This window comes from Gadus macrocephalus, chromosome 5 (genome assembly GCF_031168955.1).
Source record: "Gadus macrocephalus chromosome 5, ASM3116895v1".
NCBI lineage: Eukaryota > Metazoa > Chordata > Actinopteri > Gadiformes > Gadidae > Gadus > Gadus macrocephalus.
Window position 1 is genome coordinate 778,393 of NC_082386.1, and position 15,793 is coordinate 794,185.

The following is a 15,793-nucleotide window of genomic DNA, read 5'->3' on the forward strand; positions in this document are numbered from 1 at the left end:
ATTTGAGTTTCACAAAGAACAATAGAGGTAGGAACAAGAAATGTTATGGGGTGATATCATTCTATTTCACTTTTTCATTTGCTTTAGACTTTTATATGATGTTTGTAGACGGGTTAGAAGTCTGCTAAGCGAGAAGAATCTAAGTCCGAGCCATCGGGAGTATTCGTTCTCACCGAGTAAGAATACTCAGTGGAAGGAGCTGAAGTACAAAAGCCACGAAAAAAATTAGCTTTTCTTTTATTCTAAAAGAAAAGCTCATTTCCCCAACAAGATTGAATGCGCTATATTCATACCTAGCTATGGTCAGCCATTTGACTTTCACAATGAGAAAAATGGGCTTGGAATGAGAATTTTAAAGCAAGCGTCCTTTCTTATTGGACGAATTTTAATGATGGTCTGTGTTTATAAAGGTGGGTTAGTGGCGCAATGGATAACGCGTCTGACTACGGATCAGAAGATTCCAGGTTCGACTCCTGGCTAGCTCGAAATATTTTAAAATGCCTGGAAACTAATGCTGGGTTATTATTCCAAAGAATAACATGCACCACACCAAATTGCTCTCAGGGTAGACATTTGAGTTTCACAATGAACAATAGAGGAAGGAACAAGGAATTTAATGGGGTGACATCATTCTATTTCACTTTTTCCTTTGCTTTAGACTTTCATATAACGTTTTAGACGTGTTAGAAGTCTGCTAAGCGAGAAGTATCTAAGTCCGAGCCATCGGGAGTATTCAGTCCCACCGAGTACGAATACTCAGTGGAAGGAGCTGAAGTGCAGAAGCCACAAAAAACACGCAAGAAATTAGCTATTCTTTTATTCTAAAAGAAAAGCTCATTTCCCCAACAAGATTGAATGCGCCATATTCATACCTAGATATGGTCAGCCATTTGACTTTCACAATGAGAAAAATGGGCTTGGAATGAGAATTTTAAAGCAAGAATATGGCGCATTCAATCTTGCGTCCTTTCTTATTGGACAAATTTTAATGATGGTCTGTGTTTAGACAGGTGGGTTAGTGGCGCAATGGATAACGCGTCTGACTACGGATCAGAAGATTCCAGGTTCGACTCCTGGCTAGCTCGCAAGATTTTAAAATGCCTGGAAACTAATGCTGGGTTATTATTCCAAAGAATAACATGCACCACACCAAATTGCTCTCAGGGTAGACATTTGAGTTTCACAATGAACTATAGAGGTAGGAACAAGTAATTATATGGGGTGATATCATTCTATTTCACTTTTTCATTTGCTTTAGACTTTTATATGACGTTTGTAGACGGGTTAGAAGTCTGCTAAGCGAGAAGAACCTAAGTCCGAGCCATCGGGAGTATTCGTTCTCACCGAGTAAGAATACTCAGTGGAAGGAGCTGAAGTACAAAAGCCACGAAAAAAATTAGCTTTTCTTTTATTCTAAAAGAAAAGCTCATTTCCCCAACAAGATTGAATGCGCCATATTCATACCTAGCTATGGTCAGCCATTTGACTTTCACAATGAGAAAAATGGACTTGGAATGAGAATTTTAAAGCAAGCGTCCTTTCTTATTGGACGAATTTTAATGATGGTCTGTGTTTATTCAGGTGGGTTAGTGGCGCAATGGATAACGCGTCTGACTACGGATCAGAAGATTCCAGGTTCGACTCCTGGCAAGCTCGAAATATTTTAAAATGCCTGGGAACTAATGCTGGGTTATTATTCCAAAGAATAACATGCACCACACCAAATTGCTCTCAGGGTAGACATTTGAGTTTCACAATGAACAATAGAGGTAGGAACAAGGAATTTAATGGGGTGATATCATTCTATTTCACTTTTTCCTTTCCTTTAGACTTTCATATAACGTTTTAGACGTGTTAGAAGTCTGCTAAGCGAGAAGTATCTAAGTCCGAGCCATCGGGAGTATTCTGTCCCACCGAGTACGAATACTCAGTGGAAGGAGCTGAAGTGCAGAAGCCACAAAAAACACGCAAGAAATTAGCTATTCTTTTATTCTAAAAGAAAAGCTCATTTCCCCAACAAGATTGAATGCGCCATATTCATACCTAGATATGGTCAGCCATTTGACTTTCACAATGAGAAAAATGGGCTTGGAATGAGAATTTTAAAGCAAGAATATGGCGCATTCAATCTTGCGTCCTTTCTTATTGGACAAATTTTAATGATGGTCGGTGTTTAGACAGGTGGGTTAGTGGCGCAATGGATAACGCGTCTGACTACGGATCAGAAGATTCCAGGTTCGACTCCTGGCTAGCTCGAAAGATTTTAAAATGCCTGGAAACTAATGCTGGGTTATTATTACAAAGAATAACATGCACCACACAAAATTGCTCTCAGGGTAGACATTTGAGTTTCACAAAGAACAATAGAGGTAGGAACAAGAAATGTTATGGGGTGATATCATTCTATTTCACTTTTTCATTTGCTTTAGACTTTTATATGATGTTTGTAGACGGGTTAGAAGTCTGCTAAGCGAGAAGAATCTAAGTCCGAGCCATCGGGAGTATTCGTTCTCACCGAGTAAGAATACTCAGTGGAAGGAGCTGAAGTACAAAAGCCACGAAAAAAATTAGCTTTTCTTTTATTCTAAAAGAAAAGCTCATTTCCCCAACAAGATTGAATGCGCTATATTCATACCTAGCTATGGTCAGCCATTTGACTTTCACAATGAGAAAAATGGGCTTGGAATGAGAATTTTAAAGCAAGCGTCCTTTCTTATTGGACGAATTTTAATGATGGTCTGTGTTTATAAAGGTGGGTTAGTGGCGCAATGGATAACGCGTCTGACTACGGATCAGAAGATTCCAGGTTCGACTCCTGGCTAGCTCGAAATATTTTAAAATGCCTGGAAACTAATGCTGGGTTATTATTCCAAAGAATAACATGCACCACACCAAATTGCTCTCAGGGTAGACATTTGAGTTTCACAATGAACAATAGAGGTAGGAACAAGGAATTTAATGGGGTGATATCATTCTATTTCACTTTTTCCTTTCCTTTAGACTTTCATATAACGTTTTAGACGTGTTAGAAGTCTGCTAAGCGAGAAGTATCTATGTCCGAGCCATCGGGAGTATTCTGTCCCACCGAGTACAAATACTCAGTGGAAGGAGCTGAAGTGCAGAAGCCACAAAAAACACGAAAGAAATTAGCTATTCTTTTATTCTAAAAGAAAAGCTCATTTCCCCAACAAGATTGAATGCGCCATATTCATACCTAGCTATGGTCAGCCATTTGACTTTCACAATGAGAAAAATGGGCTTGGAATGAGAATTTTAAAGCAAGCGAACTTTCTTATTGGACGAATTTTAATGATGGTCTGTGTTTATACAGGTGGGCTAGTGGCGCAATGGATAACGCGTCTGACTACGGATCAGAAGATTCCAGGTTCGACTCCTGGCTAGCTCGAAATATTTTAAAATGCCTGGGAACTAATGCTGGGTTATTATTCCAAAGAATAACATGCACCACTCCAAATTGCTCTCAGGGTAGACATTTGAGTTTCACAATGAACTATAGAGGTAGGAACAAGTAATTATATGGGGTGACATCATTCTATTTCACTTTTTCCTTTGCTTTAGACTTTCATATAACGTTTTAGACGTGTTAGAAGTCTGCTGAGCGAGAAGTATCTAAGTCCGAGCCATCGGGAGTATTCTGTCCCACCGAGTACGAATACTCAGTGGAAGGAGCTGAAGTGCAGAAGCCACAAAAAACACGCAAGAAATTAGCTATTCTTTTATTCTAAAAGAAAAGCTCATTTCCCCAACAAGATTGAATGCGCCATATTCATACCTAGCTATGGTCAGCCATTTGACTTTCACAATGAGAAAAATGGGCTTGGAATGAGAATTTTAAAGCAAGCGTCCTTTCTTATTGGACGAATTTTAATGATGGTCTGTGTTTATACAGGTGGGCTAGTGGCGCAATGGATAACGCGTCTGACTACGGATCAGAAGATTTCAGGTTCGACTCCTGGCTTGCTCGAAAGATTTTAAAATGCCTGGAAACTAATGCTGGGTTATTATTCCAAAGAATAACATGCACCACACCAAATTGCTCTCAGGGTAGACATTTGAGTTTCACAATGAACAATAGAGGAAGGAACAAGGAATTTAATGGGGTGACATCATTCTATTTCACTTTTTCCTTTGCTTTAGACTTTCATATAACGTTTTAGACGTGTTAGAAGTCTGCTAAGCGAGAAGTATCTAAGTCCGAGCCATCGGGAGTATTCTGTCCCACCGAGTACGAATACTCAGTGGAAGGAGCTGAAGTGCAGAAGCCACAAAAAACACGAAAGAAATTAGCTATTCTTTTATTCTAAAAGAAAAGCTCATTTCCCCAACAAGATTGAATGCGCCATATTCATACCTAGATATGGTCAGCCATTTGACTTTCACAATGAGAAAAATGGGCTTGGAATGAGAATTTTAAAGCAAGAATATGGCGCATTCAATCTTGCGTCCTTTCTTATTGGACAAATTTTAATGATGGTCTGTGTTTAAACAGGTGGGCTAGTGGCGCAATGGATAATGTGTCTGACTAAGGATCAGTAGATTCCATGTTAGACTCCTGGCTAGCTCGAAAGATTTTAAAATGCCTGGAAACTAATGCTGGGTTATTATTCCAAAGAATAACATGCACCACTCCAAATTGCTCTCAGGGTAGACATTTGAGTTTCACAATGAACTATAGAGGTAGGAACAAGTAATTATATGGGGTGACATCATTCTATTTCACTTTTTCCTTTGCTTTAGACTTTCATATAACGTTTTAGACGTGTTAGAAGTCTGCTAAGCGAGAAGTATCTAAGTCCGAGCCATCGGGAGTATTCTGTCCCACCGAGTACGAATACTCAGTGGAAGGAGCTGAAGTGCAGAAGCCACAAAAAACACGCAAGAAATTAGCTATTCTTTTACTCTAAAAGAAAAGCTCATTTCCCCAACAAGATTGAATGCGCCATATTCATACCTAGATATGGTCAGCCATTTGACTTTCACAATGAGAAAAATGGGCTTGGAATGAGAATTTTAAAGCAAGAATATGGCGCATTCAATCTTGCGTCCTTTCTTATTGGACAAATTTTAATGATGGTCTGTGTTTAAACAGGTGGGCTAGTGGCGCAATGGATAATGTGTCTGACTAAGGATCAGTAGATTCCATGTTCGACTCCTGGCTAGCTCGAAAGATTTTAAAATGCCTGGAAACTAATGCTGGGTTATTATTCCAAAGAATAACATGCACCACTCCAAATTGCTCTCAGGGTAGACATTTGAGTTTCACAATGAACTATAGAGGTAGGAACAAATAATTATATGGGGTGATATCATTCTATTTCACTTTTTCCTTTGCTTTAGACTTTTATATGACGTTTGTAGACGGGTTAGAAGTCTGCTAAGCGAGTTGAATCTAAGTCCGAGCCATCGGGAGTATTCGTTCTCACCGAGTAAGAATACTCAGTGGAAGGAGCTGAAGTACAAAAGCCACGAAAAAAATTAGCTTTTCTTTCATTCTAAAAGAAAAGCTCATTTCGCCAACAAGATTGAATGCGCCATTTTCATACCTAGCTATGGTCAGCCATTTGACTTTCACAATGAGAAAAATGGGCTTGGAATGAGAATTTTAAAGCAAGCGTCCTTTCTTATTGGACGAATTTCAATGATGGTCTGTGTTTAAACAGGTGGGCTAGTGGCGCAATGGATAATGTGTCTGACTAAGGATCAGAAGATTCCATGTTCGACTCCTGGCTAGCTCGAAAGATATTAAAATGCCTGGAAACTAATGCTGGGTTATTATTCCAAAGAATAACATGCACCACTCCAAATTGCTCTCAGGGTAGACATTTGAGTTTCACAATGAACTATAGCGGTAGGAACAAGTAATTATATGGGTTGACAGCATTCCATTTCACTTTTTCCTTTGCTTTAGACTTTCATATAACGTTTTAGACGTGTTAGAAGTCTGCTGAGCGAGAAGTATCTAAGTCCGAGCCATCGGGAGTATTCTGTCCCACCGAGTACGAATACTCAGTGGAAGGAGCTGAAGTGCAGAAGCCACAAAAAACACGCAAGAAATTAGCTATTCTTTTATTCTAAAAGAAAAGCTCATTTCCCCAACAAGATTGAATGCGCCATATTCATACCTAGATATGGTCAGCCATTTGACTTTCACAATGAGAAAAATGGGCTTGGAATGAGAATTTTAAAGCAAGAATATGGCGCATTCAATCTTGCGTCCTTTCTTATTGGACAAATTTTAATGATGGTCGCTGTTTAGACAGGTGGGTTAGTGGCGCAATGGATAACGCGTCTGAATACGGATCAGAAGATTCCAGGTTCGACTCCTGGCTAGCTCGCAAGATTTTAAAATGCCTGGAAACTAATGCTGGGTTATTATTCCAAAGAATAACATGCACCACACCAAATTGCTCTCAGGGTAGACATTTGAGTTTCACAATGAACTATAGAGGTAGGAACAAGTAATTATATGGGGTGATATCATTCTATTTCACTTTTTCATTTGCTTTAGACTTTTATATGACGTTTGTAGACGGGTTAGAAGTCTGCTAAGCGAGAAGAACCTAAGTCCGAGCCATCGGGAGTATTCGTTCTCACCGAGTAAGAATACTCAGTGGAAGGAGCTGAAGTACAAAAGCCACGAAAAAAATTAGCTTTTCTTTTATTCTAAAAGAAAAGCTAATTTCCCCAACAAGATTGAATGCGCCATATTCATACCTAGCTATGGTCAGCCATTTGACTTTCACAATGAGAAAAATGGACTTGGAATGAGAATTTTAAAGCAAGCGTCCTTTCTTATTGGACGAATTTTAATGATGGTCAGTGTTTATTCAGGTGGGTTAGTGGCGCAATGGATAACGCGTCTGAATACGGATCAGAAGATTCCAGGTTCGACTCCTGGCTAGCTCGAAAGATTTTAAAATGCCTGGAAACTAATGCTGGGTTATTATTACAAAGAATAACATGCACCACACAAAATTGCTCTCAGGGTAGACATTTGAGTTTCACAAATTACAATAGAGGTAGGAACAAGAAATGTTATGGGGTGATATCATTCTATTTCACTTTTTCATTTGCTTTAGACTTTTATATGACGTTTGTAGACGGGTTAGAAGTCTGCTAAGCGAGAAAAATCTAAGTCCGAGCCATCGGGAGTATTCGTTCTCACCGAGTAAGAATACTCAGTGGAAGGAGCTGAAGTACAAAAGCCACGAAAAAAATTAGCTTTTCTTTTATTCTAAAAGAAAAGCTCATTTCGCCAACAAGATTGAATGCGCCATATTCATACCTAGCTATGGTCAGCCATTTGACTTTCACAATGAGAAAAATGGGCTTGGAATGAGAATTTTAAAGCAAGCGTCCTTTCTTATTGGACGAATTTTAATGATGGTCTGTGTTTATTCAGGTGGGTTAGTGGCACAATGGATAACGCGTCTGACTACGGATCAGAAGATTCAAGGTTCGACTCCTGGCTAGCTCGAAATATTTTAAAATGCCTGGAAACTAATGCTGGGTTATTATTCCAAAGAATAACATGCACCACACCAAATTGCTCTCAGGGTAGACATTTGAGTTTCACAATGAACAATAGAGGTAGGAACAAGGAATTTAATGGGGTGATATCATTCTATTTCACTTTTTCCTTTCCTTTAGACTTTCATATAACGTTTTAGACGTGTTAGAAGTCTGCTAAGCGAGAAGTATCTATGTCCGAGCCATCGGGAGTATTCTGTCCCACCGAGTACAAATACTCAGTGGAAGGAGCTGAAGTGCAGAAGCCACAAAAAACACGAAAGAAATTAGCTATTCTTTTATTCTAAAAGAAAAGCTCATTTCCCCAACAAGATTGAATGCGCCATATTCATACCTAGCTATGGTCAGCCATTTGACTTTCACAATGAGAAAAATGGGCTTGGAATGAGAATTTTAAAGCAAGCGTCCTTTCTTATTGGACGAATTTTAATGATGGTCTGTGTTTATACAGGTGGGCTAGTGGCGCAATGGATAACGCGTCTGACTACGGATCAGAAGATTCAAGGTTCGACTCCTGGCTTGCTCGATAGATTTTAAAATGCCTGGAAACTAATGCTGGGTTATTATTCCAAAGAATAACATGCACCACACCAAATTGCTCTCAGGGTAGACATTTGAGTTTCACAATGAACAATAGAGGAAGGAACAAGGAATTTAATGGGGTGACATCATTCTATTTCACTTTTTCCTTTGCTTTAGACTTTCATATAACGTTTTAGACGTGTTAGAAGTCTGCTAAGCGAGAAGTATCTAAGTCCGAGCCATCGGGAGTATTCTGTCCCACCGAGTACGAATACTCAGTGGAAGGAGCTGAAGTGCAGAAGCCACAAAAAACACGAAAGAAATTAGCTATTCTTTTATTCTAAAAGAAAAGCTCATTTCCCCAACAAGATTGAATGCGCCATATTCATACCTAGATATGGTCAGCCATTTGACTTTCACAATGAGAAAAATGGGCTTGGAATGAGAATTTTAAAGCAAGAATATGGCGCATTCAATCTTGCGTCCTTTCTTATTGGACAAATTTTAATGATGGTCTGTGTTTAAACAGGTGGGCTAGTGGCGCAATGGATAATGTGTCTGACTAAGGTTCAGTAGATTCCATGTTCGACTCCTGGCTAGCTCGAAAGATTTTAAAATGCCTGGAAACTAATGCTGGGTTATTATTCCAAAGAATAACATGCACCACTCCAAATTGCTCTCAGGGTAGACATTTGAGTTTCACAATGAACTATAGAGGTAGGAACAAGTAATTATATGGGGTGACATCATTCTATTTCACTTTTTCCTTTGCTTTAGACTTTCATATAACGTTTTAGACGTGTTAGAAGTCTGCTAAGCGAGAAGTATCTAAGTCCGAGCCATCGGGAGTATTCTGTCCCACCGAGTACGAATACTCAGTGGAAGGAGCTGAAGTGCAGAAGCCACAAAAAACACGCAAGAAATTAGCTATTCTTTTACTCTAAAAGAAAAGCTCATTTCCCCAACAAGATTGAATGCGCCATATTCATACCTAGATATGGTCAGCCATTTGACTTTCACAATGAGAAAAATGGGCTTGGAATGAGAATTTTAAAGCAAGAATATGGCGCATTCAATCTTGCGTCCTTTCTTATTGGACAAATTTTAATGATGGTCTTTGTTTAAACAGGTGGGCTAGTGGCGCAATGGATAATGTGTCTGACTAAGGATCAGTAGATTCCATGTTCGACTCCTGGCTAGCTCGAAAGATTTTAAAATGCCTGGAAACTAATGCTGGGTTATTATTCCAAAGAATAACATGCACCACTCCAAATTGCTCTCAGGGTAGACATTTGAGTTTCACAATGAACTATAGAGGTAGGAACAAGTAATTATATGGGGTGACATCATTCTATTTCACTTTTTCCTTTGCTTTAGACTTTCATATAACGTTTTAGACGTGTTAGAAGTCTGCTAAGCGAGAAGTATCTAAGTCCGAGCCATCGGGAGTATTCTGTCCCACCGAGTACGAATACTCAGTGGAAGGAGCTGAAGTGCAGAAGCCACAAAAAACACGCAAGAAATTAGCTATTCTTTTACTCTAAAAGAAAAGCTCATTTCCCCAACAAGATTGAATGCGCCATATTCATACCTAGATATGGTCAGCCATTTGACTTTCACAATGAGAAAAATGGGCTTGGAATGAGAATTTTAAAGCAAGAATATGGCGCATTCAATCTTGCGTCCTTTCTTATTGGACAAAATTTAATGATGGTCGGTGTTTAGACAGGTGGGTTAGTGGCGCAATGGATAACGCGTCTGACTACGGATCAGAAGATTCCAGGTTCGACTCCTGGCTAGCTCGAAAGTTTTTAAAATGCCTGGAAACTAATGATGGGTTATTATTACAAAGAATAACATGCACCACACAAAATTGCTCTCAGGGTAGACATTTGAGTTTCACAAATTACAATAGAGGTAGGAACAAGAAATGTTATGGGGTGATATCATTCTATTTCACTTTTTCATTTGCTTTAGACTTTTATATGATGTTTGTAGACGGGTTAGAAGTCTGCTAAGGGAGAAGAATCTAAGTCCGAGCCATCGGGAGTATTCGTTCTCACCGAGTAAGAATACTCAGTGGAAGGAGCTGAAGTACAAAAGCCACGAAAAAAATTAGCTTTTCTTTTATTCTAAAAGAAAAGCTCATTTCCCCAACAAGATTGAATGCGCCATATTCATACCTAGCTATGGTCAGCCATTTGACTTTCACAATGAGAAAAATGGGCTTGGAATGAGAATTTTAAAGCAAGAATATGGCGCATTCAATCTTGCGTCCTTTCTTATTGGACAAATTTTAATGATGGTCTGTGTTTAAACTGGTGGGTTAGTGGCGCAATGGATAACGCGTCTGACTACGGATCAGAAGATTCCAGGTTCGACTCCTGGCTAGCTCGAAAGATTATAAAATGCCTGGAAACTAATGCTGGGTTATTATTCCAAAGAATAACATGCACCACACCAAATTGCTCTCAGGGTAGACATTTGAGTTTCACAAAGAACAATAGAGGTAGGAAAAAGTAATAATATGGGGTGATATCATTCTATTTCACTTTTTCCTTTGCTTTAGACTTTTATATGACGTTTGTAGACGGGTTAGAAGTCTGCTAAGCGAGTTGAATCTAAGTCCGAGCCATCGGGAGTATTCGTTCTCACCGAGTAAGAATACTCAGTGGAAGGAGCTGAAGTACAAAAGCCACGAAAAAAATTAGCTTTTCTTTCATTCTAAAAGAAAAGCTCATTTCGCCAACAAGATTGAATGCGCCATTTTCATACCTAGCTATGGTCAGCCATTTGACTTTCACAATGAGAAAAATTAGCTTGGAATGAGAATTTTAAAGCAAGCGTCCTTTCTTATTGGTCGAATTTTAATGATGGTCTGTGTTTAAACAGGTGGGCTAGTGGCGCAATGGATAATGTGTCTGACTAAGGATCAGTAGATTCCATGTTCGACTCCTGGCTAGCTCGAAAGATTTTAAAATGCCTGGAAACTAATGCTGGGTTATTATTCCAAAGAATAACATGCACCACACAAAATTGCTCTCAGGGTAGACATTTGAGTTTCACAAAGAACAATAGAGGTAGGAACAAGAAATGTTATGGGGTGATATCATTCTATTTCACTTTTTCATTTGCTTTAGACTTTTATATGATGTTTGTAGACGGGTTAGAAGTCTGCTAAGCGAGAAGAATCTAAGTCCGAGCCATCGGGAGTATTCGTTCTCACCGAGTAAGAATACCCAGTGGAAGGAGCTGAAGTACAAAAGCCACGAAAAAAATTTGCTTTTCTTTTATTCTAAAAGAAAAGCTCATTTCCCCAACAAGATTGAATGCGCCATATTCATACCTAGCTATGGTCAGCCATTTGACTTTCACAATGAGAAAAATTAGCTTGGAATGAGAATTTTAAAGCAAGCGTCCTTTCTTATTGGACGAATTTTAATGATGGTCTGTGTTTACACAGGTGGGCTAGTGGCGCAATGGATAACGCGTCTGACTACGGATCAGAAGATTCCAGGTTCGACTCCTGGCTGGCTCGAAAGATTTTAAAATGCCTGGAAACTAATGCTGGGTTATTATTCCAAAGAATAACATGCACCACTCCAAATTGCTCTCAGGGTAGATATTTGAGTTTCACAATGAACTATAGAGGTAGGAACAAGTAATTATATGGGGTGATATCATTCTATTTCACTTTTTCATTTGCTTTAGACTTTTATATGACGTTTGTAGACGGGTTAGAAGTCTGCTAAGCGAGAAGAACCTAAGTCCGAGCCATCGGGAGCATTCGTTCTCACCGAGTAAGAATACTCAGTGGAAGGAGCTGAAGTACAAAAGCCACGAAAAAAATTAGCCTTTCTTTTATTCTAAAAGAAAAGCTCATTTCCCCAACAAGATTGAATGCGCCATATTCATACCTAGCTATGGTCAGCCATTTGACTTTCACAATGAGAAAAATGGGCTTGGAATGAGAATTTTAAAGCAAGCGTCCTTTCTTATTGGACGAATTTTAATGATGGTCTGGGTTTATACAGGTGGGTTAGTGGCGCAATGGATAACGCGTCTGACTACGGATCAGAAGATTCCAGGTTCGACTCCTGGCTAGCTCGAAATATTTTAAAGTGCCTGGAAACTAATGCTGGGTTATTATTCCAAAGAATAACATGCACCACACCAAATTGCCCTCAGGGTAGACATTTGAGTTTCACAATGAACAATAGAGGAAGGAACAAGGAATTTAATGGGGTGACATCATTCTATTTCACTTTTTCCTTTGCTTTAGACTTTCATATAACGTTTTAGACGTGTTAGAAGTCTGCTAAGCGAGAAGTATCTAAGTCCGAGCCATCGGGAGTATTCTGTCCCACCGAGTACGAATACTCAGTGGAAGGAGCTGAAGTGCAGAAGCCACAAAAAACACGAAAGAAATTAGCTATTCTTTTATTCTAAAAGAAAAGCTCATTTCCCCAACAAGATTGAATGCGCCATATTCATACCTAGATATGGTCAGCCATTTGACTTTCACAATGAGAAAAATGGGCTTGGAATGAGAATTTTAAAGCAAGAATATGGCGCATTCAATCTTGCGTCCTTTCTTATTGGACAAATTTTAATGATGGTCTGTGTTTAGATAGGTGGGTTAGTGGCGCAATGGATAACGTGTCTGACTATGGATCAGAAGATTCCAGGTTCGACTCCTGGCTAGCTCGAAAGATTTTAAAATGCGTGGAAACTAATGCTGGGTTATTATTACAAAGAATAACATGCACCACACAAAATTGCTCTCAGGGTAGACATTTGAGTTTCACAGAGAACAATAGAGGTAGGAACAAGAAATGTTATGGGGTGATATCATTCTATTTCACTTTTTCATTTGCTTTAGACTTTTATATGATGTTTGTAGACGGGTTAGAAGTCTGCTAAGCGAGAAGAATCTAAGTCCGAGCCATCGGGAGTATTCGTTCTCACCGAGTAAGAATACTCAGTGGAAGGAGCTGAAGTACAAAAGCCACGAAAAAAATTTGCTTTTCTTTTATTCTAAAAGAAAAGCTCATTTCCCCAACAAGATTGAATGCGCCATATTCATACCTAGCTATGGTCAGCCATTTGACTTTCACAATGAGAAAAATTAGCTTGGAATGAGAATTTTAAAGCAAGCGTCCTTTCTTATTGGACGAATTTTAATGATGGTCTGTGTTTAAACAGGTGGGCTAGTGGCGCAATGGATAACGCGTCTGACTACGGATCAGAAGATTCCAGGTTCGACTCCTGGCTAGCTCGAAATATTTTAAAATGCCTGGAAACTAATGCTGGGTTATTATTCCAAAGAATAACATGCACCACTCCAAATTGCTCTCAGGGTAGACATTTGAGTTTCACAATGAACTATAGAGGTAGGAACAAGTAATTATATGGGGTGATATAATTCTATTTCACTTTTTCATTTGCTTTAGACTTTTATATGACGTTTGTAGACGGGTTAGAAGTCTGCTAAGCGAGAAGAACCTAAGTCCGAGCCATCGGGAGTATTCGTTCTCACCGAGTAAGAATACTCAGTGGAAGGAGCTGAAGTACAAAAGCCACGAAAAAAATTAGCTTTTCTTTTATTCTAAAAGAAAAGCTCATTTCCCCAACAAGATTGAATGTGCCATATTCATACCTAGCTATGGTCAGCCATTTGACTTTCACAATGAGAAAAATTAGCTTGGAATGAGAATTTTAAAGCAAGCGTCCTTTCTTATTGGACGAATTTGAATGATGGTCTGTGTTTAAACAGGTGGGCTAGTGGCGCAATGGATAACGCGTCTGACTACGGATCAGAAGATTCCAGGTTCGACTCCTGGCTAGCTCGAAATATTTTAAAATGCCTGGAAACTAATGCTGGGTTATTATTCCAAAGAATAACATGCACCACTCCAAATTGCTCTCAGGGTAGACATTTGAGTTTCCCAATGAACTATAGAGGTAGGAACAAGTAATTATATGGGGTGATATCATTCTATTTCACTTTTTCCTTTGCTTTAGACTTTTATATGACGTTTGTAGACGGGTTAGAAGTCTGCTAAGCGAGTTGAATCTAAGTCCGAGCCATCGGGAGTATTCGTTCTCACCGAGTAAGAATACTCAGTGGAAGGAGTTGAAGTACAAAAGCCACGAAAAAAATTAGCTTTTCTTTCATTCTAAAAGAAAAGCTCATTTCGCCAACAAGATTGAATGCGCCATATTCATACCTAGCTATGGTCAGCCATTTGACTTTCACAATGAGAAAAATGGGCTTGGAATGAGAATTTTAAAGCAAGCGTCCTTTCTTATTGGACGAATTTTAATGATGGTCTGTGTTTATTCAGGTGGGTTAGTGGCACAATGGATAACGCGTCTGACTACGGATCAGAAGATTCCAGGTTCGACTCCTGGCTAGCTCGAAAGATTTTAAAATGCCTGGAAACTAATGCTGGGTTATTATTCCAAAGAATAACATGCACCACACCAAATTGCTCTCAGGGTAGACATTTGAGTTTCACAATGAACAATAGAGGTAGGAACAAGGAATTTAATGGGGTGATATCATTCTATTTCACTTTTTCCTTTCCTTTAGACTTTCATATAACGTTTTAGACGTGTTAGAAGTCTGCTAAGCGAGAAGTATCTATGTCCGAGCCATCGGGAGTATTCTGTCCCACCGAGTACAAATACTCAGTGGAAGGAGCTGAAGTGCAGAAGCCACAAAAAACACGAAAGAAATTAGCTATTCTTTTATTCTAAAAGAAAAGCTCATTTCCCCAACAAGATTGAATGCGCCATATTCATACCTAGCTATGGTCAGCCATTTGACTTTCACAATGAGAAAAATGGGCTTGGAATGAGAATTTTAAAGCAAGCGTCCTTTCTTATTGGACGAATTTTAATGATGGTCTGTGTTTATACAGGTGGGCTAGTGGCGCAATGGATAACGCGTCTGACTACGGATCAGAAGATTCAAGGTTCGACTCCTGGCTTGCTCGATAGATTTTAAAATGCCTGGAAACTAATGCTGGGTTATTATTCCAAAGAATAACATGCACCACACCAAATTGCTCTCAGGGTAGACATTTGAGTTTCACAATGAACAATAGAGGAAGGAACAAGGAATTTAATGGGGTGACATCATTCTATTTCACTTTTTCCTTTGCTTTAGACTTTCATATAACGTTTTAGACGTGTTAGAAGTCTGCTAAGCGAGAAGTATCTAAGTCCGAGCCATCGGGAGTATTCTGTCCCACCGAGTACGAATACTCAGTGGAAGGAGCTGAAGTGCAGAAGCCACAAAAAACACGAAAGAAATTAGCTATTCTTTTATTCTAAAAGAAAAGCTCATTTCCCCAACAAGATTGAATGCGCCATATTCATACCTAGATATGGTCAGCCATTTGACTTTCACAATGAGAAAAATGGGCTTGGAATGAGAATTTTAAAGCAAGAATATGGCGCATTCAATCTTGCGTCCTTTCTTATTGGACAAATTTTAATGATGGTCTGTGTTTAAACAGGTGGGCTAGTGGCGCAATGGATAATGTGTCTGACTAAGGATCAGTAGATTCCATGTTCGACTCCTGGCTAGCTCGAAATTTTTTAAAATGCCTGGAAACTAATGCTGGGTTATTATTCCAAAGAATAACATGCACCACTCCAAATTGCTCTCAGGGTAGACATTTGAGTTTCACAATGAACTATAGAGGTAGGA

General features: G+C 39.1%; 11 non-coding genes across 11 annotated transcripts; all 11 read left to right on the forward strand.

Annotated features, from left to right (window-relative positions):
- Window positions 1-412: 412 nt before the first annotated feature.
- trnar-acg (transfer RNA arginine (anticodon ACG)) lies at window positions 413-485 on the forward strand. Its single transcript has one exon. It is a non-coding gene; the product is annotated as a tRNA-Arg (tRNA).
- A 527-nt stretch (window positions 486-1,012) lies between these two features.
- Window positions 1,013-1,085, forward strand: trnar-acg (transfer RNA arginine (anticodon ACG)). The gene has a single exon. It is a non-coding gene; the product is annotated as a tRNA-Arg (tRNA).
- Window positions 1,086-2,183: 1,098 nt separating this feature from the next.
- On the forward strand, window positions 2,184-2,256 carry trnar-acg (transfer RNA arginine (anticodon ACG)). Its single transcript has one exon. It is a non-coding gene; the product is annotated as a tRNA-Arg (tRNA).
- Window positions 2,257-2,754: 498 nt separating this feature from the next.
- On the forward strand, window positions 2,755-2,827 carry trnar-acg (transfer RNA arginine (anticodon ACG)). The gene has a single exon. It is a non-coding gene; the product is annotated as a tRNA-Arg (tRNA).
- Window positions 2,828-3,333: 506 nt separating this feature from the next.
- On the forward strand, window positions 3,334-3,406 carry trnar-acg (transfer RNA arginine (anticodon ACG)). Its single transcript has one exon. It is a non-coding gene; the product is annotated as a tRNA-Arg (tRNA).
- A 6,398-nt stretch (window positions 3,407-9,804) lies between these two features.
- On the forward strand, window positions 9,805-9,877 carry trnar-acg (transfer RNA arginine (anticodon ACG)). Its single transcript has one exon. It is a non-coding gene; the product is annotated as a tRNA-Arg (tRNA).
- Window positions 9,878-10,396: 519 nt separating this feature from the next.
- Window positions 10,397-10,469, forward strand: trnar-acg (transfer RNA arginine (anticodon ACG)). The gene has a single exon. It is a non-coding gene; the product is annotated as a tRNA-Arg (tRNA).
- Window positions 10,470-12,109: 1,640 nt separating this feature from the next.
- On the forward strand, window positions 12,110-12,182 carry trnar-acg (transfer RNA arginine (anticodon ACG)). Its single transcript has one exon. It is a non-coding gene; the product is annotated as a tRNA-Arg (tRNA).
- Window positions 12,183-12,709: 527 nt separating this feature from the next.
- Window positions 12,710-12,782, forward strand: trnah-aug (transfer RNA histidin (anticodon AUG)). Its single transcript has one exon. It is a non-coding gene; the product is annotated as a tRNA-His (tRNA).
- A 498-nt stretch (window positions 12,783-13,280) lies between these two features.
- Window positions 13,281-13,353, forward strand: trnar-acg (transfer RNA arginine (anticodon ACG)). Its single transcript has one exon. It is a non-coding gene; the product is annotated as a tRNA-Arg (tRNA).
- Window positions 13,354-13,851: 498 nt separating this feature from the next.
- Window positions 13,852-13,924, forward strand: trnar-acg (transfer RNA arginine (anticodon ACG)). Its single transcript has one exon. It is a non-coding gene; the product is annotated as a tRNA-Arg (tRNA).
- The last annotated feature ends 1,869 nt before the right edge of the window (window positions 13,925-15,793 follow it).